This window comes from Macrobrachium rosenbergii, chromosome 40 (assembly GCF_040412425.1).
Source record: "Macrobrachium rosenbergii isolate ZJJX-2024 chromosome 40, ASM4041242v1, whole genome shotgun sequence".
In the NCBI taxonomy this organism is placed as follows: domain Eukaryota; kingdom Metazoa; phylum Arthropoda; class Malacostraca; order Decapoda; family Palaemonidae; genus Macrobrachium; species Macrobrachium rosenbergii.
The window spans coordinates 17,511,641-17,527,342 of record NC_089780.1 but is presented as its reverse complement, the minus strand read 5'-3'; the positions used below and the strand labels follow the sequence as shown (position 1 = coordinate 17,527,342).

The 15,702-nt window shown below is 33.6% G+C and overlaps 1 protein-coding gene and 1 long non-coding RNA gene across 2 annotated transcripts in view; one reads left to right on the top strand and one right to left on the bottom strand.

Moving 5' to 3' along the window:
* LOC136825951 (uncharacterized) overlaps positions 1-4,546 on the bottom strand; it is a 36,517-nt gene extending 31,971 nt beyond the window's left edge. Inside the window, exon 1 of the long non-coding RNA XR_010849490.1 lies at positions 4,424-4,546. This is a non-coding gene — a long non-coding RNA (uncharacterized lncRNA). The remainder of the gene's footprint in view (positions 1-4,423) is intronic.
* Positions 1-15,702, top strand: part of LOC136826333 (uncharacterized) — a 512,729-nt gene that overhangs the window by 38,012 nt on the left and 459,015 nt on the right. The gene's annotated exons all lie outside the window — the stretch shown is intronic.

The window sequence follows — 15,702 nt, the reverse complement described above, 5'->3', positions numbered from 1 at the left end:
GCTGATTATATCAATCATTATAGGTGAAATAGGAATGATATAAAAATCAAGGTAAAATAATGATTGTAGTGTATATATAAGCTATAAGAAATTCAAAATGTCATGAAAAACTGTGGTATAATAAAAATCCACAATTATAAAGCTAAATTGTATTATAATTCTAGTCATCCACTTCGGTATAAAAGTAAGATTATTCTTAGTAAATAATTAAAAAATTTCGTATATATTTTGCATGCTCTGAGACAAACTAAAAGGAATTATTTTCAATAATAGGATGTACGTATAACAACAAAAATAAAAGAGAAACCATTAAAGTATATAAATGCTCCTTCATTGAAATTTATAATGCAGGAATCTAATCATGATTTTTGAATAATGAATTTGGTCATTATCACTGGAACATAACACTCAAAGGATAGTAATCATATTTTAATTAGTTTCGTGCACTGGATATGAATATTTAATAAAAATCAGTCGGTGTTATTGATTAAATTATAAACCAAAATATTACCTGTGTTGGATTTCACAATGAATAATTCACGATTAATGAACGCAGTAAAATCTATTGTCTAATGTCGAACTTTATAAGGTGAGTTCATACATATGAATAGGAAAAATATGAATATGTTTGTCGTTGGAATTGTGTACCGGCGTATGTATATATATATATATATATATATATATATATATATATATATATATATATATATATATATTATATATATATATATATATATATATATATATACATATGTATATATACATAGATATACATACATATATCTATGTACCTATCTATCTATCTATCCATCTCTCTATCTATATATATATATATATATATATATATATATATATATATATATATATATATATATATATATATACATATACACACACACACACATTAGATTTAAATTTTGAACGATATATAAGTGTCCCAACTTACAAAGATAGCAAATAGTAAAGAGAAAGGAAATAGAATTTCCCTGCAGGAAAAGACAGTTAACTCTTTCAAATCTAACGTATAAGAAAGATGGTGAGTACTGAAGCATACTACGCAAATGTATAGAATAATATCATACAACTCCCCTTAGAATGTTATACACGACAATCGCCTCATTACTGGAATGAATCTATTACTTCGTCAGGCCGTTTGAAAACGCAGTAAAATAACAACGTTTTTTGTTTATGTTTCTTATCCAATACGCGGAAAGGAAACTCATATAAAAGAAGAATAATTACATCGTAACGATTATCTCAAAACCCATCAAAGCAGCTGTCCTGAAATTCGAACACGCAAGGCTTCATCTCATGAAATGTTCCACCTTGGGAAAATATTCCAACGTGGTAGGGTTATTTTCCTCGCGTGACTGACTATTGCTTGGGATTCTGATTACAGAGAGTTTGGTCTAGTCTAAAAAAAATGTAAGCTTTAATTGGTAATTTCCTTTAGCCTTATTTACGAAAATGAATTGATCATTTAGAGCTTATGTAATTATTGTTATAGTGATTACTTATTTCCTGTTATTTATAGCTGATTATCTTCATAGATTGAACGATACCTCTAATGATAATTTTGAGATATTATAGAAAACTGAAAGTAATGTAAGGCTTTTGGGGCCTACGTAAATATTTTTATAGTTATTTCCCATTTCTTGTTATCTGTAGCAGATTGTCTTCATAAACTGAACGTCACCTGTAATGAACATTTTGAGAAAATGTTATAGAAAACTGAGAGTAAGCTAAGGATTCAAAGCTTAATTGTTAGAAATTTGAATCATTATTAAAATAACCTAAAACGTTACATAGAACGCAGAATATTTTCAAAAACTGATACTCCTCTTAAGATGGAATTCACAACCTTACAGGCAATAAATTAACAATTTCCCTGTCTCGAACAAAAGGACCCCCACTCTAAAAAGCTTTTAAATGCCTGACCACAAATCGGGAAAATCACCTTTGATTGTACCACTTTAAGGCTTTGGCGATTAAGCCGCTCTTTTCTTTCAGTGGAGGCTCCTAATGTTCCTTTGGCTTTAGACTTTTTCTTTGTTGTTTTGTATACTCTCTCTCTCTCTCTCTCTCTCTCTCTCTCTCTCTCTCTCTCTCTCTCTCTCTCTCTCTCTCTCTCTCTCTCTCTATAAATGATATAATCCCTGCATGGCTGTCTATCTCTCATAAAAGTGAAATAAATTCTTCTTGCATTGCACTTTTAGCAAAGAGGCATGGATACAAAATTGCATCTCTCTCTCTCTTTCTCTCTCTCTCTCTGAAGTATTAACTAAAAAACGACTGAGTACCAAGTAATTTCGTGTATTTTAGACATTTTTATTGTATAGAGTGGCGCAAAATTTTCAAGGATATGTAAGAAATATGCTACATAAATGCATAACAGTTTGGAAGCTATTGTCAGAGGATTGTCAGCCTTTTCTGCCATGCTCAGTTTCCTGTTGTAGTATTCCATATACACAATATGTGGCTCTTTATTGTAAAAGGTTTGCTTTCAATTATTAGTGTAATTTTTAATTAAAAGTATTAATCTTTAATAACCAGTTACTTATTGATATGTCATAAATAACAGAGCGTGCATGCAATTATATTGTGAAAATCATTGCAATAACAGAAGATCAAATACCAAACATAAACTATATATATTTGGACACTATATTGAATCAATCTTTCAAGACTAACGCGTTTAACTCTCATGGCTTAGTGATAGGATAATCGGTATGTGTGTCCATTCGACTCTAAGTTCCATTATACGTACTGGAGTGGAATGACTTATCTTAGCTGCCTATGTATTATCTAGCAGCCATCTCGCGTTTATTCCCTTTCATTTCTAACAAAATCATTAGCGTCTGACGTACAAGTTTACTCACCGCCAAGACTAAACATTCACTTGCCTATATATTTTCAGGCCTTTACTCTACCTCCAAATTAATGGTCCTCTTGTTGAAGGACGCATAAAAGGAACTTTTCAATGGTTCTCCTCGAAGATACTCGAGCCTTTTGTTCACACATTCTTGTTTGTTTTAGTTTCCTGAGGACAGTACTAATGCCTCCACTGTTAACACCTCACATCCCCTGTCGGGTGGTAATTGAAGGGGCGCTCAGAGGCCTGGCGTTCGTTTGTTTGTTTGTTTTATCTTGTGTATTTCCAATTAAAAGTTTTTTTTGTCGTAATGTATTTTTACTCAAACTCTCAATGAAACAGTGTGACTAATCTGACTATTTCCTTTTGTGTAAAGTAAGCAATAATTTAATGTTCTTTTCTCTAAATGGGGTTTGTCTCTTTCCCTCCCTCCCCCCTAAGTAAAGGCAAAGAAAATGGAATAAATCTGAATTTTCAAACTTGAGTAGTTTTACATTGATTTACAAGTAGGAAATCATAAAGACGGTAGCGACAATGATAAATACATGACCCCAAGAAAATTCATCGTATCATCTCTTTCTTTCTCTTACTGACTATAGATATGATTGTTTTTCTATAAAATTCATTACTTCTTCACCATGTAAATGAGCTTCTAAGGTTATATTTTTCAGTTTCCTCCATCTTCTATCTCTACTGACCACACCAGAACAATGGACATCTTTGTTATCACTTTATATACCCTTCAACTTTCCCAGTAATCTCATCTGTCATAAAGTTTTATCAAGGTCATCATTATTTTTGTCGTCAGTATCAACAGCTTCATTGCCAGCTGATTGAGGGACAATGACATTGTCATGTTTTATTGTCTCTGTAATTTGTTGCTGCTTTTTTGGGGTATTGTGGAAAGACTTGCGAGACAGAAGGTTTTGGCCCAAAATGAGAGAATATCTTTTGCTTCTATTTTATTAAATTTGTTGGTTCTGTCACTTCACAAAATCTTATTTGAATCTAGTTGAAAAATTAAATACCCGATCGGAGTTCTAGTGAAGAAATGAGTTCCGTAGTTCATAATAGACAATATGTAGCATTTCCACAGAATAAAATAAAAAATAAAAAGATAATTGCAGAATGTAAAAAATCCGACTTTGCGGAACATCGTAAAGGTAATGAGACTTATAGACGTCCAGTTGATTTCTATTGAGGTTTAAGAATCAATAATCTTGTCTGGATGTCTTTCTCATGTATGGTTGCATGTTCCATCAAGCTACTGGGAATACTTCCACTCCTCTGAATGCAGCCTTGCAAGATTTAGTTATGTTCCATTTACACGCCCTGTTTATAGTGTACGTAATACACACTTATAGAAATGGATAAATACCCAAAGTGCATACATATGCTGATGAATGATGAAACTTAGTATATATAGATTTACATATATATATATATATATATATATATATATAATATATATATATATATATATATATATATATATATATATATATATATATATATATATATATATATATATATATATATATATATATATGCCTCGATGGCTCAGTCGGTTACAGCAGCAGCTTCGGACTTCGTAGAGGTCTGTGGCGCGGGTTCAAATCCGCAGCCAACTGATTAGAGAGGCAGACACTTTGCTATCCGTGTAGATATCCCGGGATTATATATGTAATCAACGGATAGGTTTGCTTAAAAGCAAATGGGTGTTACAGACTAAATGCACACACAAAACAAAGCCACTACAACACCTTCTAAAAACATAACAAACATCTCACACGTCTCGAACTCTCGCTCTACCCGCGCAACAACTTCTCGCTGCTGGGAAGAAAGGGCGTTGGGTCGGGTATGATACATGAAACATACGCTACCGGGGTCTAAGCGATGTCAGGCAGGGCAGCCGATCGAGACTACAGGTCTACCCCAAAGCCAAATCAAAAGTCCTTCAAAGAAGGCATCGTGCTTACCCCATACAAAAATGGGAAAAATGCACGTTAAAAGAAGAAGAAGAAGAAGATATATATATCTACATATAGAATATTTGATAGAATAGATCGTACATCTAGAGGGATACACAATATATCTACAGACACAAAGGGACTAAATAACATTAAATGGAGAGGCTTTGATACACAGTTACAAAGTAAAGATTGTTCAATAGTACATTTATTATGAAGTAATGGTGAAAAGCTGCCTTTAAAAATTGAAAGTACGGTACAAAGAAATAAGGCAAGAGACATAATATTACAGTATCTAATAAAACGAAAGATAATGTCTTTTATACTTTTCATTGCAGTAGAGACGTAACGATAAATTCACATACCGACACAGAACGTTCAAAGTAAATGTAGCAGAAGGAAGAGATCTTTATAATTGATCGCGATGTTAATATTCCCTCCAGAATGCATGATTTAGAAGCAACGGAGGATAATGATCAGTCATAAAGATAATGCTGTTTGTCGTGCGCCGGTCGCGTGTCTATCGTTGTATTGATTAAGCTTAACGTCTTCCTTACTGCCCCTGGTTGCTGGCCTTTGAATATGTATATGTGTATGTATATATATATATATATATATATATATATATATATATATATATATATATATATATATATATATATATATATATATATATATACACACAAATATATATTTATATATATATATATATATGTATACACACAAATATATATTTATATATTATATATGTATATATATATGTGTGTGTGTATAAATATACAGTATATATATATATATATATATATATATATATATATATATATATATATATGTGTGTGTGTGTGTGTGTGTGTGTGTGTGTATTATGCATATATAAATATATAGTTCATATTCTGTATATTACGAGAAGTATTTCATTGTTAAAGGGTCAGATAATTTCGTAAATATTCTTTATAAGACAATATTAGATTTATTTTTTTTTTCCAAAACTGCAGTTCCAAATTTGCCCTGCTTCCAAATGATCCATCAATTTTCCCATATTATTACTATGTTGCGTATACATCTTCAGAATTCTGTATATTATAGGAAAATGAAATAACTTTCTGTGCATCGATATACTGTTTAAATGATTGATTTCCTTCATACATAAGCTTTCTTTAAATTCACTTTACAAATCTGTATATTTCCAAAAGATGCACATAAAGCAATGAGTATTTCTTTCTGCCCATAAATATCTTTATCCAAATACAAATATTGATATACCGGTGTCTGTGAATGTATTTACGCAGTTTCGTTCTCTGCCAGTAAAGTAAAATAGAAAAATTACAAATACATAAGAAAATTATTTCCATTCTCTTTCGTTCCAGAAGGAAGACCTCGCAGGGAGGTAGGCCGTCAGTGCACTTCATGCGGTGCACTGTAGGCATTACTTGAGGTTCTTCGCAGTGTGCCTTCGGCCCCGAGCTGCAACCCCTTTTGTTCCTTTTACTCTACCCCCTTTCATATTCTCTTTCTTTCATCTTACTTTCCACCCTCACTTTCCACCCTCTCCTAACAATTGATTCATAGTGCAACTGCGAGGTTTTCCTCCTGTTACGCCTTTCAAACCTTCTTACTGTCAATTTTCGTTTCAGCGCTGAATGACCTCACAGATCCCAGTGCTTGGCCTTTGGCCTAAATCCTATATTCAATTCAGTCCGGAAGGACGACCTATTCAGGCTTTTTCTTAAATCTACCCATCTTCATGACTTGTAGTTCCTTATTGGATGGGTGGGTATCGTTCTCAGCTAGCACACTGCTGGTCCCGCGTTCGATTCTCTGACCGGCCAATGAAGAATTAGAGGAATTTATTTCTGGCGATAGAAATTCATTTCTCGTTATAATTTGGTTCGGATTCCACAATAAGCTGTAGGTCCCGTTGCTAGGTAACCAACTGGTTTTTAGACACGTAAAATAAATCTAATCCTTCGGGCCAGCCCTAGGAGAGCTGTTAATCAGCTCAGTGGTCTGGTTAAACTAAGGTATCCTTAAAGTTTTTTTTTTCTTCATGACTTGTAGCAAAGCGTCAAAGATGTCTAGCGCAGATGTGACTGGAGCAATGATAATTGCCCATATTTTCACACGCATGGTCAGGAAGTATGACTTAGATACCGAGTCACGTAAGGAAACAGGCACGCAATGTGTCAATCACTCGCTGTGGTCAGATCAGGGTGATTGTGATAAGATTGAGTTATCTTAACGAGGCAGAGTATGAGGACCCTTGAGATTTTGGGGTCAGTGTGAATATTTTTGTCTGGTGCACTGCAATTGGATTTGATTGATAACAGAGACTGAATTCACTGTATTTTTCTTTGTCCCTCTTTTGCTTGAGAGGAAGTTTCAAATATTTATACTATAGTCTGTGTCGCGTGTTAAGGACTAGAATACGTGCGCCTGAATGGTGTTAAAGAATACAAAAGAGACATTCACAAAGCATGTGTTGATAATAAATGTATTTACATATGTATAATAGATATATTTATGATTCATATATTTTAGGGAAAGTACGACGACATCGAAGTTAAAAACTAAAATCAGCAAACGTATGACGTATGAAATTGATTAAATTGATACAGAATCGTTCAATTGAAAATGACAGAGATTGTGTAAAATAAGGGTAATTATAAATAATCAAAGCACCGACTGGATAAGGAGATGAGTAAAGAATGCCTTCTTTTAAGGAGATGAGTAAAGGCGATGTGAATGCCTTCTTTTAAATATTCACACCTTCAGTAACGTTAGGCTATATCGATTCCACATCTGTTACAAATACATCAACATTAAGTCTAAGAAACGTATTCCAGTAAAAGCAAACAACCTTAACTATTACTGTGCCACAAAAAATATTGCTAATGTAGTCCAAATATATATACGATCCTTCCTGTTGAGAAAGCTGGCTGTACTGGTCAAAATGAGCAACTACGCGAAGGAACATATACAACAAGGCTAGCCAAGAAAGATTCATGGCCTGGACGCGTGACATCATTCGATTATGCTTCCGGAAAGAATTGGACTCTCAAACTAATACCACCTTAGAGTCCTTGAAATAACCAGGTATTCGCCGTCCTCCACTTGCACGTTCATTAAGGTCTAAAATTGGCTGTTCTTTGAAAGGGGAAATTGCTGCAGTTGGGTTACTTATTGCCTAAAAGCACAGCTAGAGTTTTAAATTTTCGTTGGATATAAAGGACTGTTGAAAAGTCTGAAAATGGTATTAACACGAACGCATATTAGAAATGTTGCATATATATATATATATATATATATATATATATATATATATATATAATATATATATATATATATATATATATATATATATATATATATATATATATATATATATATAGTGTATGTGTGTGCGTATTTAATGTGTGTATTAGGAAATAAAACGTGTATCCGTAAGTCTTGCAAACACTATCGGTAATCAGAAATAATATTATCTTAGCGCTTTCATTACACTTATAGTAATTATTGACTTTTGTTAAACATTCCGAATTCCTGTCTTTTGTATCTGTCTCTGTGTATAGGAATTGTGCGTGGGTCTGTTTCCTTTTCATTTCCAATAACTCTTGTTTCTTTCCTTTAATTTATGTCTGACGCCAATTAATTTTCTTTATTTCAAGTTACGGTCATACTCTTTTAACCAGGTATTTTTGTTCCAGTTATTTGCTATGAAAGTTCCATCTGACTTACTTGTACTTTGTTTATTCTGCATTCTCTCTCTCTCTCTCTCTCTCTCTCTCTCTCTCTCTCTCTCTCTCTCTCTCTCTCTCTCTCTCACAGCAAGTGAGTTTGCCTCGTAAAATGAATATTTTACCCTACGCACAAATCCTTTTGAAGGGGCTTAGTACATCGTAATAATTCCATCATATCCCTTGAAACCTAATCCTGTTCTATGAGCAACGAAAATATTCTGTGTTGAGTAGACGATCTGCCAATATTACGTTCCTGAAGTATCCTTTGTACTGTGGCCTTTCCAGGGAAGTTAAATAAAGTTAAAAAGGCGAAAAAGAGAGGTTAGTGTGGAATAGCGATGTACTCTCCTTCATCGTTTTAAGTAAACCTTCATAATGTCATTACTTTCGTTCAAAGTTAAGTAATTCCTATATTTGTGGAAAATGTATTACAATAGATGAATGTTAGGATCTTGAATCATCTGGAGACGATATTAGAAATAGAGGTCTAGATTGTCATCCGCTATTTTTCTTACATGACAAGACTTAACGAGTCCTATAAAACTATGCACATTGATTTATTGATAGTGTTTAGATGAATCTTAGGAGAAAAAGATTATCATTGGAACAATTCAGTCTTTCCAATTTCAATCTGAATATATCTTCACATTGATATATTGAGAGTTTAGACGAATCTTAGGAGAAAAAAATAATCATTTTTGTGTAGCAGAACAATTCAGTCTTTCCAATTCTAATATGAATATATTTTAAGTCTTATGCACGAAAACAAAGTAGAGCTCTCTCGACCATTAACCCTCCCTGACTGTACGTAAGATGTAAAAATACTGACCCTTCAGGTAACCAAGAATATTATCATGGAGTGAGAACTTAACTGATCTTATTTATAAACATCAGTTGTTAGTGAATTCATCAAAGAATGTGAGATTTCAAACGAAAGTTTATTAAAGTTAAATGTGTCTTTTCACGTCAGCAAATGGTCATAGATATCCGCTCGTTAATACGTCAGATTAGATGTTTATGTGTCTGTCGATACTTGCATATGACTCGTAATTGTACTTCAAAAAATATAAAGAAGAGAGAGCAGAATCGGAAAAATAAAAGCAGGAAAACAGCCAGTGGTAATCAAATGGATACATCCCTAGTCTGTATAATAGCAGGGGCGCTACAGGTCCTGTAAGGTGCTAGCTTAACCAACCCTTCCTAGATTAAAAACCCCTCAAACTTCGGCAAATTGTATGGCGGTGTTAATTACAGAGATTAGCCCTAACCTAACCCTACGCTCTCTCTCTCTCTCTCTCTCTCTCTCTCTCTCTCTCTCTCTCTCTCTCTCTCTCTCTCTCTCTCTCTCTCTCTCGCTCCGATTGTGATATGTAAAATCCGAATGTCATGTACAGCTTGTGGAAAAATATAAAGTTATATCCATTAAATGAGGTTTGAAAGCTTCTATTTTCTATAATGAAAACCTTTCTCTTTCTCTCCAGGATTGTGATATAAAACCTGAATGTCATTGACAGCTTGTTGGAAAACTTAAAGTGATATCATGTAAATGGAGTTTGAAAAGTTCTATTCATTATAACGAAAACCCCAAGATTTTCGCGGTGGTCTTCGTTTGCAGGGAATACAAACTCACGTGACAGCGATAAAAACAGCTTGCATCCCAAGTTCTAAAAAGCCTTCTTACCTTGAAAAGCAAACCCTCCCTCAACGTCCGGTAGAAGCCATTCCTTGAGCAGACGTATATCAGAAAACCGCCTGCATCAGGAACCATATCGTTCGACCTTGACCGCGATAATTGGGATCCCGGCCACGGGACGAAGCGCCTTTGAGACACAGACCTCATAATTACCTGGGGCAGCCCTCCAGTCATGCAGTCATTGAGATTACATCAAAGCTCATCAACCAGCGTGATCCAACACTTGGATTACGCGAGAGAGACGCCTGCTAATTAGCTGTAATTACCAGAGAGACACCCTTATGGTCCGGTGATGCTACACCTCACCCCATTTCAAACGCCCCTCCCCTCCCCCCCAACCCCAAACCCCCTCCAATCCTTGCTTAAAATGGGTGAAAGGAAAAAAAAATTAGGATGAAAGACCAGGCCAAACCCAATAAATACTTCATTATACAGTTTTTAAACAACATTATAATTTTATATTTCCTCTTACCTAAATGACTTCCTGTTTAACCGAATGACTTTCCATAGCAACATGAATACACTGTGCTTTCCGCCGTGTCTTTCATTTCCATTCGTGGAGGACGGTGAATAGATTGGATTCGTAATTGACACGAGGTTCCTCGTTTCTCACTGTTTTGAAAACCAGAGCCAATCTGGTTAATGGCGTCGCATAAAGGGATAAACAAAACAAAAAAAGGAATGAAAAGGCTTTTGTAGCAACTGTCCGATCACTTTATGCCGTTTGGATTTTAACAACCTTGAAATGATTAAACGGTGGAGCTCTCCACTGATGGGCTCTATCGCCAGTGGGGTTAGAATGGAAACTGTAGAGGCCACTGCATCAGTATAGAGCTCCATTTTAGTTATGGGTTAACATTTATTTCAGAGAGGAAGAGGAAAGAGGAAAGGGGGGAAGACACGGATAGATGGAAGTAAAGAGGACGTGGCAAACAATAACTATTTGATGATTATTAACGAAGGACGCCTATTTGCTATAAAACTTCCAGTCACTGGAGCTTCAGATACATACACGCCCCCTTATTCACACACACACACACACACACACACACACACACACACACACACACACACACACACACACACACACATATATATATATATATATATATATATATATATATATATATATATATATATATATATATATATATATATATATATAGCTTTTACATGAGCAGCTCATTTTGTCAATAGGTCTATCTCATTCATTTCTGGATGTATAAACAAGAACATAATTATGACACTTCACCTCTGGTATAAGTTATCCTATAATTCTGCTTGTCTACACTAACAATACATGATAATAATTAAAAGTATTCTAATTCACTTTTTCTGTGTTAAAGTGTAGATAACATTCTTTGGTGAATAGGTTTGGTGTTCTAAACAGTAAATTAAATTGCCTGAATGTGATACATCTGAAGCGTTATCATAATTTATTTACGATCACGAAAAGAAAGATCCTCTCAGAATGCTTAACGTACAAAGAGGAACTTGATTATTTAAGCTGAGCTGCATAAGAATTAATAAGATTTCAAATTGGCATGATAAGAGACCAAGAAAATAGTGCCCCTGTTAGTTTTTTCTCTGTCTCAAAAACAAAAATACAGATAAGTGTTGCAAGTCAATTACATACGCGCAAACTGCGTCATTATATTAATGGATATTTGGAAAATGCAAATGCCAACACGAACTAGCTCAAATTAAGTTGGATATGAGTTTTATACTGAATGGTCATTGCTCATTCCTTTGCATGCAACCCCAAAAGGCGAAAAAGAACTCATGTTTATTTTCTCCACAACTCTTTCTATAATAACTATATAATTATGAGTTTTTTCCCGTAACCGTTATAAAAACCTTTCTCCATAACATTTTGTTACCGAGAATGGAAATATAAGATAATTGTTGGTTACTGACCAAACAAAAAGAATTTATTCATCAACCAAAACATCTGAAACTGGTCCTAGCTATTATTTTCCAGTCAAAATAACCATCACGCCAGGAAACAGTAATAAATTTCTGTAATTATATGTCTACGTAGCACACTATAGCCTCATTTATATAGAAAAGTCTTGCTAAATACCGCGATGTCAAGGATAAAAGGCTTCACCGTTGTTATGTTTCATCACTGGCAAATGGGAATTTTTTTTTTCAGTATTGTTGGCGAAGACAAATGTAAGTCATTATGTCGTTTTACGGTATAATGTATATTTATATATATGTGTGTGTGCATGTTTGTATATGTATATTATATGTGTATGTATATATGAATATATAAATACATATATAATACATATACAGTATATGTATATATATATATATATATATATATATATATATATATATATATATATATATATATATATATATATATATATATATATATATATATATATATATATATATATATATATATATATATATATATATATATATATATATATATATATATATATACATATACATTCTTCTGCCATCCTAAATGGGAGCTGGTTTTTATCATGAAGTTCCTGGTTCAAAGTTTTTTCTAACTTACATGGGATCCAAGCTGCATCTCTCTCTCTCTCTCTCTCTCTCTCTCTCTCTCTCTCTCTCTCTCTCTCTCCCAAAATCTGCGTTACTTTATCTCTTGCTCCCAATTATCCTTCCCTTCTACCCTAATCCTACTCCCCTCCAAGCTGTCCTTTCTTTACTCTCTCCCTCTGTCCGCACACCGCTAACACCACTCCAGCTGACAATGGGGAAACGCCACTTCTGCATAATTCCGACGCGTTTTACCGTCACTTGACTGTCAATGAGCCTCTCGTCTAAGTCACAAGAGAGCATTCTCTCACGGTCGTCTGCCTTCAGTGTGAAAAATATATACTCTTTTCGTTTTTAACAAATTAATTTTAAGGTCAGTTAGTTCCCTGTTGGCTGCCAGTCAGTTCAGTTTATAAGTAAGAAGCTGGTCAATAATTTTTTTCTTTTTTCATATCTATATTACATAATCCTTGGAATAGTGACGCCAGAAAGATAGAGCTCTCTGATTTTTGGGCAATTCTTTAGATTTTAGGTTTCCAGCTGTATGCCATTTTTATTCAGCTTTCAATTCCTACTGGAGTCCATCCACAATTGAATTGGCTTGTGACTCTCGGTCACATGCCATGCACGGGCCTAAACTCAGCGAGCTCAGCAAGCTACCATGCGGCACGAGCGAAAAATAAAACAATATCCCATGCCATAATCATAGCATAGCATTATATCAAGAATGAATCTTCTAGCCTTAGTTTAAGAATGAGTGTTCTGTGTACAAGACTTCCTCAATGTCAAATAAGTCTTTTATTTACAGGAGAAAGGTCATCATTCGCAAATCCATTCATCTACTCAGACGTTGTTTCTGTTTTCTACCCTGGGGTTTTGGGGAGCTAGGGAGACCCTGATCTAACACCTTTCCTACATTATTGATTCGAAACAGTCTCTGTATCTCTTTGCTTACTCTGAAATCCTCAGCATTATGTAATATTCTTACATTGTTTCGAAATGGCATCAGTGCACAGATCCATCAATTCACCTGTGCTAGACTTTTTATCATGGGTTTTGTTATATCTTTATAATTCCCTTCCATTCATCATTTTTCTTGAAAATAATATGGGATGAAATTTTCCTTCGTAATTACAATCATAATACGCGATCATTTCATGCCGGGTATAATCGCTTAAGACTTCTACCATCTGTATGGTAGTTATTAATTGTACACATGAAATTATATTTTTAAATAAATGAATGAATATGTACAGACATACACACACACACACACACACACACACACACACACACACACACACATATATATATATATATATATATATATATATATATATACATATATGCATATGTATTGTATATATGTATATATATATATATATATATATATATATATATATATATATATATATATTTATATATATATATGTATTTATATATATATATATATATATATATATATATATATATATATATATATATATATATATATATATATATATATATATATAGACACTGACATCGAATAAATACTTATCGCTAGATAACTGACTTTAATAAAATGACCTCCGGATTTAATTCAGGCTAAAATCGCCATTCGAAATTCAGTTCGATCTTCAGAACACTGGAAAACCATAAGAGCATTTAATTTGGCATAATGAGATGAAGTTACACGGCTAAATCTGGCTTAGCGAAATGAGTTCATCTTGGTAATCTAGATTTGATTCCCTTAAGGTTTTCCTATGAAATGAAGATGAAATCGAAATGCGGAGAACGATTTTAACATGAAGTATATACTTAAGGTTATTACTGTATTATTAAAATCGAAAGTCTACTGGCTAACCAGGAATGAACTGATGTACGTATTATTTTTGCGCTGTGACAACGTTACATTGTAATTAGAAATATATATACATATATATATATATATATATATATATATATATATTATATATATATATATATATATATATATATATATATATATATATATATATATATATATATATATATATACTACCAACAAAGAGTAAATGCTATTGCTTATCTTTTGCTAACAATCAAGAAGTCCCATCTATTGGTAGCTTGATAGTGACCGCATCAAAATGGCTACTGGCAACGTACATTTGTTCATACACACACGCATTCTCTCTCTCTCTCTCTCTCTCTCTCTCTCTCTCTCTCTCTCTCTCTCTCTCTCTCTCTCTTAGGTCTACAGCGAAACAAGCATTACCCAAAATAATTTATTTGACAATAATTTAACATAACTGGATTGCAAGAAACAAGATATGAAATAAAATGGAGTACTAATGTTCACCAAATAATCAAACATTTTAAGATCCACCATATTCAACTAATTATTCTTTCTAAATAATTTCCCCACAATAGGTCAAAATAATTCAAAGGCCATTATAGTTCTCAATGCGTACATCTTAACCTCTTCCTCAGCGAAACATTGAAGAAGTCAAATAAAACCCTTGTTAAAAAAATGCATAAAAATAAAGATATGGGAAATTCTCCCATGTTACTTATAAAGTACGCACAATGTAAAAATGATCAGATACAAGTGAGATGTATGTTAAATGAAAAGAATAATCTACAGTTTGGGAAATCTAAAATGTTTCATACCTCCAAACAGCAATGTTCACAATCTTGATCGACAGATCTCGAACCACAGAGCCTTCACCAAAGGCTTTTGTTAATATTCAGTGTTGATCTTCGAATGACAGTTTGTTTGATAACTGATACCTTCACACACTGGGGCTCCGCCCCCAAAAAAAACACACATATGAACGAATTCTCCGGAACCCGGACATTTCCGGCGAACAAACTCACAAAGTCTTGTCGCTAGGCAGGGATGTTCTCAAGAATATCTGACACATTTGATATGCATACAGTTTTCCT